Source organism: Strongylocentrotus purpuratus, unplaced genomic scaffold (genome assembly GCF_000002235.5).
Source record: "Strongylocentrotus purpuratus isolate Spur 01 unplaced genomic scaffold, Spur_5.0 spur5_scaffold_13, whole genome shotgun sequence".
Classification (NCBI taxonomy): Eukaryota; Metazoa; Echinodermata; class Echinoidea; order Camarodonta; family Strongylocentrotidae; genus Strongylocentrotus; species Strongylocentrotus purpuratus.
The window spans coordinates 881823-897188 of NW_022145598.1; the positions used below are offsets into that span (position 1 = coordinate 881823).

The 15366-nt window shown below is 36.4% G+C and overlaps 1 long non-coding RNA gene across 1 annotated transcript; it reads right to left on the reverse strand.

The window, feature by feature from the left end:
• Nucleotides 1-5865: 5865 nt before the first annotated feature.
• LOC105446139 lies at nucleotides 5866-13588 on the reverse strand. Its single transcript, XR_973642.2, has 3 exons — nucleotides 12925-13588; nucleotides 7411-7455; nucleotides 5866-6403 (listed from the first exon to the last, which is right to left on the reverse strand). It is a non-coding gene; the product is annotated as an uncharacterized LOC105446139 (long non-coding RNA).
• Between the last annotated feature and the right edge of the window lie 1778 nt (nucleotides 13589-15366).

Below are 15366 nucleotides of genomic sequence, written 5' to 3' on the forward strand. Positions count from 1 at the left end.
TGTCATATACATTTGTTTAATAATTTGTATCATGCAGTTTGTCGATTCCTTCAAATTATTATGCAGACAAATGTGATAATTACAATTGATATACTAAAATATATTAATGTTTAACTTTGGAAAAAATCTACTACTTAAATATTACTAGTGCATGTACACTCTAAATGTTTACTATGAGAAATGCAAATATTGTCCAATATTATTTTATCATGGAGAGAATTTGATGGAAGTTGGATTGACAAAAATTTAAACTCTATTTCTCATTAAAATCTATAACGTGAATATTCATACTTGCATGCAGTTGTATGCTTACCCCCCGTGCCCCCCCCCCCTGTGCCCCCCCCCCCCGTGCCCCCGTGGATACGAGCCTGGTTTTATGACCCCTACCTTGAATTTAAGTCACCTTTCCATTGCTCTGTTAAGTTTGATAATAAATTTTAATAAATTATCGAAACATCTTAAGGTTTTTGATTGATGTAAATATTGTTTCGGAGTATTTCCAGGTATAATTTCCCGTTCTTGTCAAAATTTGCTAGGCGGTATACACCGGCCAACCCAGACAAACATCTAGAAAAGGAAGTGCTAAATAGATTCTATTCCAATCTATCCCGACTGTCATCATGGTATATTCAGGGATGTCCAGCGTATAATGATCAGTTCTCGCATTTTCATCTTTTCATCCCCCCATCCCCCTCCACTCCACCCAAGGATTGCGCCTACTCTTTACCGATGGCCACGCGCTTACATCAGTTGGGCCGCTTACTGGGATACGAGAAGAGCTGATCCGTTGGGAACTCATGACCATCACTCGCATGTACGGTAGCAGTTCTATGATCTACTTCATTACATCCGAGAAGGAGTTGGGCGAAGTTACTTTCCGCAACCTCTCAGACGTACAGTTTGTCAACAAATACCATGACCTTGTGAATATGTACATTTACAATCTCGACTAGAATTCAAATATGGATTTTTTTTTTATTGAAAGATTATAATAATTTTCATGTACAGCATGTTAAGATTTTTTTCAATTTACAAAAAAAGCATATACATTTAAATAATATTCTTCTGTATATTTACTGTATCGGATGAAAAAGAAAATCTACGAATTTAGTTTTGACTTTAATATGAACGGTGTTATTTGTATATACTATATGTTTTGATTTCTACTGCTTCTGTTTGGTAAAATAAAACATATCATATAACAAACGAAAAACAATGGGTAACATGATATCCACCGACAACTTGGAAATAAATACTCATTGGTAGTTATTCCTAACCGTTGGTAAAAATGTAATGCTCAACTTCAATTTACCCACCCTTTTTCCATTGGATGGTTTGGGATGATATGTACTGACCAACACTGATTTACCTATACGAACACTGGGCAGTATGCATATCGCTAAATTCATCTTCTTTCAAAAATGCCCATTGTGTATATTGATGCTTGGTATATAATTAGCATATATAAATTAATATTGTGATCAAATAAGTGGATAGATTTAACTGTTCGGACACCTTAATTTGTTAACCATTCACTAAGGGAATGATTCGTTCGCACTGCCAGTGTTTGATATTTGTTGCATTGCCTAAGGGAAAATAATTAAAAATGTGGCGTAAATATCATATAACAGGAGCGGGCAGTGCCATTGAATTGGAGAGTTTGGCCCACCCGGTTCGACAAAGGAATATACGCTATGTTGGTACCAACTGAAACCAAGTTGGCCAAACTCTGTGCATATGGCTCTGGGAATAGGGTAAGCATAGCGCCCTCTCGTGTGTGTGTTTTTATTATAGGGGTGAGAAGACATGAGACCATGAACACTGGCGCCCTGATGGGGAAAGGGGGGGGGGGCTTGGGGGTAGTTGCCCCCACCCCATAAATATTCAAATGTGGTTCATTTCCAACTCGATACCTCCAGTGATATACAAATGTTGCTGAATTGACATGATTTCCGGGATTTTTTTGTAAATTATACTTTTGTATGCGTTTCTTGGACAATTACAAGTTCCTAAATTTACAGATAGGCAAAAGTATGCTTAGTTAGAAGCCTTCATGTCAGGGTTTGTAGACCGGCGGGGCTCGGGGGCTCAAGCACCCCTCACTTTTTGTTAAAGTATGTTAAAAAGCAAAAGGAAGAAAGAGAAAAAAGAAATAATGGTGACATGTCAGTGTCAAAATAAGAGGGCTCCGCCCCCTGGACCCCACAAAGGGCCCTAGATGCTCATCTGACCGTAATTTAATACCTAAAACCTCTGAGCTTCCGGGGGATCTGCCCCCTGGACTCCACTAAGGGCCCTATGGCGGGCCCCTGGATGCTTATCTGACCGTAATTAAATGCCTAAAACCCCTGAGCTTCAAAGGGCTCAGCCCCCCGAACCTCACGTCAATTAGTGACCTGCCAGTGTCACAAAAAAGTATCTAAATACGCTTTTCTGACCATAAATAAATGCCTAAACCGTGAGCTTCTGGGAGCTCCGCCTCGGAAGCCCACACGAATTTACGCTCCACTCACTTTGCTCGCTACGCTCTACCGGGTCGTTAATAATCCACTTTGAAAAACGTTCCGCGGGGCCTGCATGTAATATGTAAGAGGAGTGGTGATGCAGTTTTTTCTTCTGCCCCCCGAAACGTTTTTGCTCACTACGCCACTGCCCCTGAGAGTTAAGCCCCCTGGAATATTTGCCCCCCCCCCCCCCCAATCCCAAACTACTTCCGGCGCGCCTGGCCCTCTTCCCCTCTCCCTCCCCCACCTCATTACATCCCGTTGCAAGCTCGGGAAGACATACAACGTGCAGTGTGCCAACGGTATGCAAACCTGACCAATTAATATCTCCTCCCTCATTCGTGAGACTGTCAGTATACTTTTATTTTCACTTCACCATTTCCAAATAACACCACATCGTTTGACGCAAAAGTAACGAAACAAAAATATGACTAAGAGTCGTATTTTCCTTTTTAAATATTGCATGAAAATATAATTTAGTTGCATATTATTTCAGGGCACAAATCGCATGCTTCAAACTACGTAAACATGTACAACTGGGTTCACTATCAAGAGATAAAATCAAATCAATTCAAATTATAAACCAATACAACCCCCATGTTAATAAACAAAGTTACTGACTAAAACGGCAGTGTAATACTTTTGTACAACAAATCGAACTTTGTTTCAAAGAAATTCATTTGATTGCACTTTGATCATATAATTTATAAAAAATTAATAAATAAGCAAGGAAATTCCTAAAAGATAATTCCAATACGATGAAACAGATTGGTACTTCAATAATGACTATACATGAATTCGTAATTTAAATCCTGAATCATAAAAAGTATTACAGTTTAGACTGTACGCAAAGGCGAATAACTATGATGTGTAATACCATGGACTTAATACGGATGGACATTCAACGTGATTCTTTCTTTGATCCAATCATAGTCGCCGCCTTCTGATTATGTGCATCTTAATGAGAACATTCAGCTGTTTTAACAATTATGACTGCGTAAGCATTTTCGGTCATTGACAAAGGAGCAGTTTCCCTCTCTTGGGTTTTGTTTGGATGGTGTGCTCCGTAATAATGTGCCCTAAATAAAAATCATCCTCAATGGGGAGCAGCAAAGTTGAAAAGCAGACGATTTTGGTGATATGAAATGTATTATTACTGATTCGCAAACTTTCGCACACAGCAATGACCTTATAAAAACAATTAGAAGGCCATGATCTGTATCAGCCCTGTGCGTTGTAACTCTGGAATATTATGAGGAAATAGGGTAAACGGGATTTTAAATCACAACCAAAAAATCCAAAAATAACCTCTATCTGGTAATATCAACATGTTTTTCATAAACAAAAATACATGTACAGTACACGGAACAACAATTTCTTATTATAAGCCTGAACTGCACATCTATTTTCCATGATTTAGGCGAGTAATTATCTTCTGCGCATGTAGATTAACATGTATAAAACCACTATCTTGATTCTGTCCCGGCTTTTTGCCGGCGACCATGATGAGACCAAAGGGAAGAAACATGTACGGAATGTTATTGAGACGACATCGACGGAGACAATCACAATGAATTCGTTAAGAAAATGATGAATGTCCATTCGTAATAGGTCCATGGTTATACCAAATATTACTTTAAATAAACGTTATACCAGTAATATATTAAATAACGTTAGAAGGTAGAATTATACAGTCTTATTAGCAATGTCATACACTAATACTCAGCGACGAGGGGGTTAATACAAACAATATTTGGGAAGGTACCTCTGAATATTTTGAAACAATATTACTGATGATAAGTGTAGAAATAAATTGAACATGTTCTTGTATTATCCTACATGTGATAATATAACGTTTTGGAAGACTTAATTAAATATCGAAAGGTGTACACATATCGATTTTGTGATCTTGTTCTCTTATTTTGACGTACATGTTTCTTGTAAAATGATTTATAATCATTGCCTTTTTTGTATACTGTGTATTTTCTTTTAAGTAATGGATTCCTGTATAATGACAAATAATATACATATTACCTGAATAACATGTTTTTCTCTTTAATGAAATATACATATCTCTTGCAATCATATAGCTCCGTTTAGTCTCATTTCACAACGCCCCCTATCGTCAGAGTCAGCAGCCATACATGTTAGCCTATGGACGTTTTTTTTTTTAATCGTTAAAAATTCATTTTTTGTTTAAACGAAAAGCACGTACGTTATGACTAGCTCTTTCATTTCAGCCCCCATGTCTCATTGACTTTTGAAAGTTCACCCACCGTGAACACCCACCCACCATTTTTCAAAATAGGTTGCAAGCTCGCCATTGCCTATAATACACATGTGAAACAAGTCAAACTTTGGACTCAGTCTGCCAAGTGATTGTAAGATTATAGGTCAAGCACACGAAGGATAAGAAGCATGAATTATCAATTATCACTTCTGCTATGTTCATTATGTCCATTTCATCCAACCCCCACCGTAATTTTTCCATTGAGTAAAAGCAAACATTTTGCCGAGTTCAGCAAAAACCTGAATATTCATGAACGGTCAGACAATACAGCCTTTTGGTACGTAACGTATATTGAATGGGAATGGGCGACGATCCGTCCAGGAGGTAGAGGTCAGTGTTTTGTGCTGGCAATGTTCACGCGAGCGAAAATGAGACAATCGGAGCAATATGACACATTATGCGAGTTAAACTAATTATTGTAAAGAGCTAAATGCCGATGTGTTTGCAATGGGCTTGTTACAGACGTGCATCAATTAAATATATGATTATTTTTCTTCTGGGAATGACCGTTTGATGCCACCATTCGGAAGACCTGACCCAGCTATGAACCTGGGTCCGATTAGAACCAGATTGTAGGTGAAGACAGAGAGCTGACTGTATCAAGGACGTAACTGCTAGACCAACTTTCATCTTCCTTGGAATCGCTTTCTACCAATAAAGGCGGTCGGTGTGCCGTTTTACCAAGGTACAGTTGGCATATGATCTATCATTTCGTCCTACTCCACAAATGTTATTGTTAGAATTGAGGACAATGATAATATAGCACCATGGGAGTCACCTTGATCCATTGAACCATGTCATTGAAATAAACCAATGCACAATAGTTCTAGACCCGATTATCTATAGACTGATCGGAGCATAAAATGTCAGTGATGGAGTATTATGCCGAAATCATGTCGGAATGATATTTGAAAAGACTAAAAAGGGTATAAATTATTAATGAATTCGCGCCTTTTTCCTTTCAGTTTCCGTTTATATTGTTCGATTTCGGCTTTCTGTTATTCTTGCGTTTTACTCTGATGAGTGCGAGACGAAACGCTTGTATGGCTCTTTTCAACGCGATTCTCCAATTATTGAATGTTGACCTTTCAACCGCTGACATAGCACAGTTTTTGTGATTTTATATAAAACCTATGTATCCTCGTCCGATGACATGCGTCGTTGCAACACCTATACTTTCATAATCATACTCATAATTTCGTGTCTTCCGTTTCGACGTTCTCTCTTGTTCTACTACGCGACGTGTGCCTAAAATCCGCCTTGATGACGTCATCATATGAGGGTGGAGGCTCAATGCTGTCTTGTCCATGATTGGTCAGTCCATGTCCCGAACCAATTTCATTTTCAAAAGTAAAGGGTGAAGGTTCACTGCCCAAGTAAAGCGGTGGAGGCGAAAAATCACTGGGCCGGATACCCGGTGACGGCAGCGTATATGTGGCTTCGACGTTAAGTATTCGGGCACGATTCGGATTGGTTTGACCCGTTCCGGGTGGACCGGTTTCAGCAGTCTGATTTGCATTGGAATTGTTTCGGAATTTTCTACTCCAGGTTGCACAGCAGCATACTATCAGCAGCAGTCCGAGGATGATGAAAACCCACAGATAGTCACCTTGGTGAGAGAAAAATTGAGGAAAACAGTGTGATTTTTATTTCGTGTTAGATAATAAAAGGACAGACATCAAAAAAGAAAACTATGATTAAAGAGTAGATTTCTGGATTATGATTATAGTCCTATATATTTGAAGTAAATACTGTAGATAAGAAAGATATTTATTTGAAATACATCAGTTTATTAGGCAATAGTAGCAAAAGGAAACAAAAACAATAAAAGCATAATATATAGACAATGGTCTCCCATCGTGTTCATCAACAAAAAATCCACTTTCATTTTGTTTTATGATACAAATCTGAGTTTCAGTAGTTCTAAAATGTGCATAGCGTATTTTCATCAATTCATCTCAAATCCAAAAGTAGTAGATAGCTTTAGCTTGTTGTCGAACTTGCAAATATTATTATTTTTATAGCCTTACTATTAAGGCTAAACGAGGAAATAGTACATTTCACCATACACTCTCATGTTATTACTGGGTATAACAAGAGATAGTGATTGAAACAATGTAATACTAACGTTAAATCATAGGAATGGGAACACTGTCGTTAAATTAATATGTTTACCCACTTTTTATAATTATATTGATTCAAAGATTCATGAAAAATGATATATAACAAAGTAAATAGAATGTCATGTACGAAGCACTAAGTTGTTACATGCAGACAATCTATGTAAATATATTTTTTCAAGTCGATATATTTACATGTTACACAAATTATGTTTGTCGTTATTTTTGAGGGATCCACATTTTACAAGCTCTGCTTTTCACTGGACCCCTCCATTTCCACAGGTTTATCTTTTTTTAAGAATTAAAAAACCTATTATACCGGATAATTATGTATACTTTCTATTTCACAACTTTAAACCATGCAAAATGTATTATATTATTGAATGTTGAATTGTATATCTGATTTCCTGTCATAATTACTGTTCTGTTGGAAATGAGAAATAAAACTGAAACTGAAATAACTAGAACGTGGTGAAATCAACATTTCTATACTTACTAACATTCACCATCTTGGCTCTATTAGTCACTCCTATTTATTAATCTGAAAGAGAAAACAGAAGGCGAACTTAAATAATAATACAACAATAACAATTATAACAAATAAATAATTTCAAGCGTAATAACTCCATCGAAACTTGTTTATCAAATGAAATTTCGTCGCTTTTTTTTATTAACGTGAATTTCATGACCTAACTCCCACTTTGTTTGTTTTGCGTGGTACGTGCACGAGAGGGCGACGAATGCGTTTATCATTAAGGAAAGAAGCACATTCTATTATTTCAAATCTAGCTCCTAGCAATCCAATAAACAATATTCGTTTAATGTTTGGCGTTCGATAATTGGATAGACATAATAGAATCAAAATTGGGCAAATTTCTAAATATCAAAACACTGTACCCTCGTTAACATAACTGTACCATTTGTTATGCGATACGTGTATTCATTGACAACGTACATGTTCAGTTAAGAACTGAATTATTCATAACCCTAGTTAATTAGATTTTTTTTTTTTCGTAACCCAAGAATAAAAGGTTGACTGGTTGCATAATTTTAGATGTAAGCTTTGATGTGCCAAATTCTCAACAATACAAAACTACAAAACTTAGTAAGAGTATGAATAATTTAATTTTTAAATGTAAGTCTGGTTGGACTAAAGTCTAGATATACGTATAGTCATTGTAACGATGCTTTGTCAATAACAACAAGAGAGTATAACGCTATTCCTCATCTCACAATTATCCTATGATGATAGCTATTTTCGTAAATGATAAGTTTTTATTGTCTTTATGTTTTGTTTTGTTATAATGGCTCTTCACTCTTTACTATCATCAATATTCATTCCTTCATATCATCAATAAATGTCCATTCCTTTCCTGTGTAGAATTTATTTGTAAAACTTTATTGACTCTTTGGACCCCTCTCGGGGTATGAGAGTACAAAAAAACATAACAGCTGACTTGTACTGTGGTCAATATTTTGGTTGCTTTCTCCGCCTCTACGCACAGTCGCCCAGGCGCGGATCTACGGGGGGGGGGGGGGGGGTTTAGGGGGTTTAAACCCCCCCCCCCCTTGGGCGACCCCCCCCCCAAAAAAAAAAAGGAAAAAAAAAAGAAAAAAAGAAAGAAAAAAAGAAAGAAAGAAGAACGCACGCTGGAGAGAAACCCTTTCAAGTGCAAATATTGTGAGAAGATATTCAACTCATCTGGTAACTTAACCAAACACATAATAAATCTGGATATAACTGTGTATTAAACTGTTACTTGATTTAAAAAGACGTTATCATGCACTGCTTTTTATGGTCTCCATTGTGTAAATAGATGCCAGGAAAACATCACTTACGGGGTTCAAATAAACACCCCCCAAAAAATCGGCTCGCCGCTTCGCGGCTCGTGGACGATGCTCTGCATCGTCATTATTTTGGTCAACCCCCCCCCCCTTAGCAAAAAGCTAGATCCGCCCCTGGTCGCTCATTTGTCACACGTGCAAATTTACACAAGACAGTACGCACCGATTGACAGAAGGAATGCTTTGTGCAACACAATGGCTTTGCAAAAATACCTATTTGCAGGCTCGATTAGCCTCACTTTGACATCGGTATATGATAATCCTGTAGGCCTACTAGAAACAGTTAAATAATCTTTAGACCATTAGTATCTATCCATTATAAATACATTGTGGCACAGAGAGATAATTTGTTTGGCATATTACTTACTTTACTTTACTTTATTTTCTTTGAAAATACACAAACAACAACAACAACAACAACAACACATTAATTGCAGTTACCGTATTTTGTCTAAACATTGCTTATTAGAGCGTTACAGTGCGATTGTTATTATTCGTAGTCAAGGAGATTACATTAAATATTCCATTAATTTTGTTTGTAAATACTTTTTCTGATGGTCTAATGTTTTTCTTTCTCCATTAGACTCCGGGTACGTGCTCACAAATCCAACATGCCTTATCCAAAAAAAAGTGAGAAGTCATAGACTGTTATTATGTGTAAAAGGGAATTTTGTTCTTATGATAATAAAACAAACCCCTGGAAATATGATATTGATCATCGTCTGTAAATGTTTTTCTATGTCTTTTAAATTATGTTGCACTTTCATATCAAAACATGGCGTTCGAAAATATATGACCATGTTGGTGTTCTCTGCTACAGCTAATGGATTTTCTCTCCATATTCATACGGGCTTTGTAACTGCAAGGAAAGGGGCCGCACCAAAAACGAGACACAATGACTCAGTGTTCTTTGGTAAGGCACTAATACTTTTTACCAAGCCGTTGGTCCACTGTTTGCTTGTTAACAAGCATACACATTCCTTCTTTAATAGAAGGCAGGTATTAAAAAACAATCATCATAAAACAAACATGCCCAATGAAAGTACATGTAGTTTGGATTGGATTGGAATGGATAGGCATATATATATATATATATATATATATATATATATATATAGCTGTTTTAATCACTCCTGACTGAAGCAGTAGCATTTGCCTCGTATGATCACAACGGCACTTAAACCCACCAGCACAAACACACAATAAAAGGTTCTTTTATTATTTGTTATGGGCCAACGCAACGATACAATAAAGAGTCCTTCCTTTTGAAATTGCTCGTGCATACAATGCACAGATAGGCACCAGGCAAAAATAAAAACAAGATTATGTACGTTTAGTGACGTATTAAGGTATAACAATCGCTAGAAAAGCAGAATAAAAAAAGTAAATAAATTCTCACAAATTTAATTTTCTTTTGTTTCGGGGCTGCCTTCTTGCCTTGAATATATAGTATACGATCTGAAATGTCATCCGGGTTATTATGGCAGGATATGTTGAATAATTGTACAATGATAATGATATGTTTTTACTATATCAGATAGGGCTCTCTCTTTTAATCTCTCTCTCTCTCTCTCTCTCTCTCTCTCTTTCTCTCTCTCTCTCTCTCTCTCTCTATATATATATATATATACATTCATATAATGTAGACATGACAGAGGTTGTTTTGCACATGTCATGCAATGGCATTGTGATATCAACTAATTGATACGTATTATAAATGATTCACTATGTAATCAGTTTAGAATGTTATGTTATACGATTTATCTATCACCCTAAATATTGGACTAGCTGAATATTACAAACAGTGAAAAATAGCGGTTCATCGAATTTTAGATACATGGGAAAATACATGTACGAGATTGCAAAATTTTGTCCGAGGTTAAATCTGTAAACTATTTAGGCATTGAGTTGGCTAGCAATTTCATTTTCATCTTTAGTAGAATCAGTTGTAAAAAATACAAATTCTCGTCTGAAATTTTTGCACAGATATCAAAGTTGTATGGATTTAAAAGCATGTCATATACTCTGTTTTGCTCTTATTCAATGTTTATTTGACTATGCTAACCCTGCATGGTACAATAACATAAAAGAGTCAGATCAAAAGAAGTTGAAAACGATACAAAACAAAATGGTGAGATTCATCAACTGTTCTGGTCCAAGAACTCATGTTGGCTACAGCTAACTTTCTAAAGTTAGTTTTCTTGAAGTCAACCAAAGATCAAAACAACTCGTAGACCTATTGCATCACGTGCATAACATATATCATACTAGGTCGAATCATTATATTTGATCGAACATCGATCTTGTTACTGACTTACATGATTATAATACAAGAAATAGACGATTCAACTTTAACTTACCACAAAGAGTAGGTAGTATTGGAAATTCGTTTGATTACAATACCATAAAACATTGGAATTCCCTTCCCAATGGTGTAAAGGAAATAGAAAACTATGCTCACTTTAAGAGGAAATTAAAGGAATATCTAATACTTGAAACTTGAGAGTCAGAGAAGAGAAGCAAATGACATGTTATATGATTGAAATTTGTATTCTTCTGCCGGTTCATACTTGTTCATTTTGTTTATACTTATTTTTTTTGTACGTATTATAATTTCTACGAATTCATCATTATTTCCCCTTTTTCCTCCTCCTCCTCTTTTTCTTCTTCTCCTTCTTCTTTTTCTTCTTGTTCTAATTAAAATTTCTATCATCAGTTTAATGTTGTTATTATTATTATCTTTACTAAGTTTTTTCTTTTTCTTCTTCTTATCTGTCTGTAAATATTACTATTCTAACTTATTCACTTTGTACATGTTTGTATATAGGAGACCCTACTGAAAATAAGCTCTCGAGCTTTCGTTGGTCATCCTGTTCAAGCTGACTTAAGTTTGATCTGTTATTCTTGTATGTTGCTGTATGTTGGAAGCTTGGCGAATACAAATAATTCAAAAAGTCTTCTTTGAACTATCAGTGAAATATTTAAGTATTACAAGGCCAGTCCTCTTCACTTGAATTTACTCGCTTCTTATTCTTTTACATGGGGATAAGAAAAAATAAAATTCTTAAAGGTAAAGACCAGTTATGGTCATGCGATTGCATTGTGAAAGAAACGTTGTGGAATCGATCAGAAAAGGTTGATCATCTAGCATCTAGCATCTGCAAGGTTCTGGAATCATCAAAATGATAAGAAATTTGGCCCATTCTTCGTAAAGTTACAAGCACTATACACAGAAAGATGTATATGGGACTACCCTAAATCTCTCACAGACCATGAGAGAAACAAATTTACCAAATATATGAATTAGTAGGCGGTTTCCCGGTAAATTTTTTATCATCATGTATTATTCAAAACATATTCTTTCACATGGTTGGTAATGAGAGCTTCCATTTCATTTTTTGAAATTGGGGCGTTTCCAATACTGGTCTTTACCTTTAACTCTTCCAAGAATGCAGCATTATTTTTTACAAATATTACTAGTTAGCAATGGTGGATTCTTGTACAGCGTTCATGTCTTTCACAATGGCCACTCGTGGTGCTCACAGTAACTATTACCCCGACTTTAGCATGATTATGGCGCTCTAGAATTTCAAGGCATCTCAAAGAGCGGAATATACCCTGGCATGCCAAGCATGTTTGTATTTTTTTCCCTTATTTATTTCTGAAAACTATATTTTACTTCCTCCTCTGAATGTTGAGCCACCACCTCAGTTAATGGTATAAAAGGTGACATGGTGCCTATTTCTAACGTGTTTTTTAACGTTGGATATGGGGGGGGGGGGGTAAGTAGACCAAGAAGATCAGAAAACGTGCACAGAAGCGGAAATGCCAAGAAAATCACAACATGAATTCAATAAAAGGAAGATATTTTAAAAAGTTAAAATAGATAGATACATGTATATGTATGGTATTAACGAATAAATAAAGACTTAATTACATGAAGACAGGGGTAGTTACAAACAAATAATAATAATAATAATATATAGATTTTATATAGCGCTTATCACAAATGACTCTAAAGCGCTTTCCAATTATATTATTACCCCGGTCATTGGATGAACCTCATCCGAACCCATGGCTTGAAAACGGTCAAAGTTCTGTAAGTGTCTATACATGAAAATATACGGGTTATCAAAATAGTACTAACAAACAATACATAACTCACCGTATAATATATGCATGTGCTGCTACGGAAGATAAGTACAGTCATCTGTGTAGTATTATAACCATTATGAAGCGATGGAGGGCGATAAAGGCCTCAGTTGTTTTAAAGTCAGAATTGATCAGCCCTTGCTCCAGATCATAGTAGAATGTAATATTCTGAAGCTAGTTGCATCAGTCAAATGGATCTTGGTAGTATATATCCTTATGAGTGGCAGTATACAAATCATTTCCCAGTCTAAGCCTATATAGCATGACAGGGGGATTTAAAATCGGACTTTGTACCTTTTCACGCTCGAAACGTTACGAAATCAGCACCTCAATCAGAAGAATAAACACGAGGTATGCGGCGCTGTGCGGCCCGGGCACACCGACGAGTAGGATACCGGATAGAACGGAACGCTATAGCACAGGCACACTGACGAGTAGGACATCAGACAGAACGGAACGCTATAGCACAGGCACACTGACGAGTAGTACAGAACGGAACGCTATACCCCAGGCACACTGACGAGTAGGATACCAGACAGAACGGAACGCTATATCCCAGGCACACTGACGAGTGGGACACCAGACAGAACGGAACGCTATAGCTCAGGCACACTGACGAGTAGGACACCAGACAGAACGGAACGCTATAGCACAGGCACACCGCCAAAGAGACTCCACATCGTTCTATCAGTGTAATATGAGAAAGTAAAATATTAGTATTGCAAGGCCAGTTCTCTCCATTTGAAGGTACTCGTGTCGTATTATTTTACATAAGGATAAGAAATATGAACATTCTTCACGTTTCTCACTTTGTACATGTTTGATCGGTCCGCAGGTGTCTGTTGTTTGGTGTTAGTCTTATATTAGTGTGGATGGGATATTACAATTACAGTGTACCTCGACTGTTGAAACGATAAAAGTAGGTCGGTTAAGGTCGGTATGGAGTCGGTATAGAGTCGGTATAGAGTCGGCGTGACCCCACAGTCACACCAAGAAGACCGACACCATACCGAGAACACAAGTTACATTACTTCAATGGCCAATAAATCAGTAGGTTTGGAGGGCAGTGTGACTGAGGTATTTAATAATATACGTATTACCTTGCCTTGTTCACACGCTGGCCTCATTTTTAACCAGTACTTTTTTGTTTCTGTGGCTATGCAGAAGTACTAGAATTATTCTATTTAGGTACGTGCATTATGAATAGAGCATTGAAATTTATTGATGCGTTTTGATCAAAGGTTAATTTGCTAGAACAAACATAATTTCTGATAAAGTTATGATACTATGACCAAATTCTTAGTAAGTCATAAGAGGATGTTCCGGTTTAATCTGGAATAGATAACACAATGGATATTCTACATTTTGATAGCAGACAAATTTAGACGAAATGAAATGAAAATGTTTTTTATATGTGTAAAACTGAGCAATGTAAACAAAGTTCATCACAGGAAAGACGAAACGGATGTAAGATACAGGAAAAGAATTTATTATATTGAAAAAACAGATATGAAGAGGAAAGGAAAAATATTTTTACGTTCCAAAATAGGGAATCCCAGCTTACAAGGTAAAAAACAACAACCCAAAACAACAATATCATTTCACCTGTATTTGGTTATACGGGTAGGATAGATTACTTGAAGCATAATGTGACTTCATCCCTTTCGATATACAACACTGTGAAGATAATATATTGTACTTAGATTCCTCGAGTATAATTTCACCTTAAATAGATGCGAAAGATTAAATTGTATAAAGAGCTTGAGTTGTGAAGTTTGAACTTGACTTTATATGATGAAAAAATCAGTTGAATTACATGTATATCTCCATACTATAAAAAAAATGGAAATATAATTAGAAGTCAGTCGTACATGCATACACAAATTAAAACATTTATTCATTGAAGTAGGACAAAACAGTTGTCATTATATAATATATCTCTTGTAGAATGAATCTAGCTATCTAATTTCTTGAGATTTGAATGCATATTTCCTTACTTTGTGGTAGGAAGAAAAGAAATAACATAATTTAACAAGGATATTCTTCTGTCGAGGTCATTGGAAACCCAACAGTCATTGGCATAGTAATGACAAGAAGATTTCCTTTCTACATGAAGCAGACCGGACCCGGAAAAGATTTTGACACGTAACCGGAATACAATTAGGTAATAACAGGCAGTTGGAGTACCGAGAAATGTCAATAATTTCCCATTGTTAGTTGTAAATCGGGAGATGAGATAAGCGAAATATAGGGAATTATATTGTCAGTGTCAGTAGAATAAAAATCTTCACCTCTCCCCACCACCACCACCCTCTCTCTCCCTCTCTCTCTCTCTCTCTCTCTCTCTCTCTTTCTTTCGCTCTCTCTCTCTATCTCTTTCTCTCTCTCGTCCCTGTTTCTCTCTCTCTATCCCTCTCTTTCTCTCGCTCTCTCTCCATCTCCTCTCTCTCGTCCC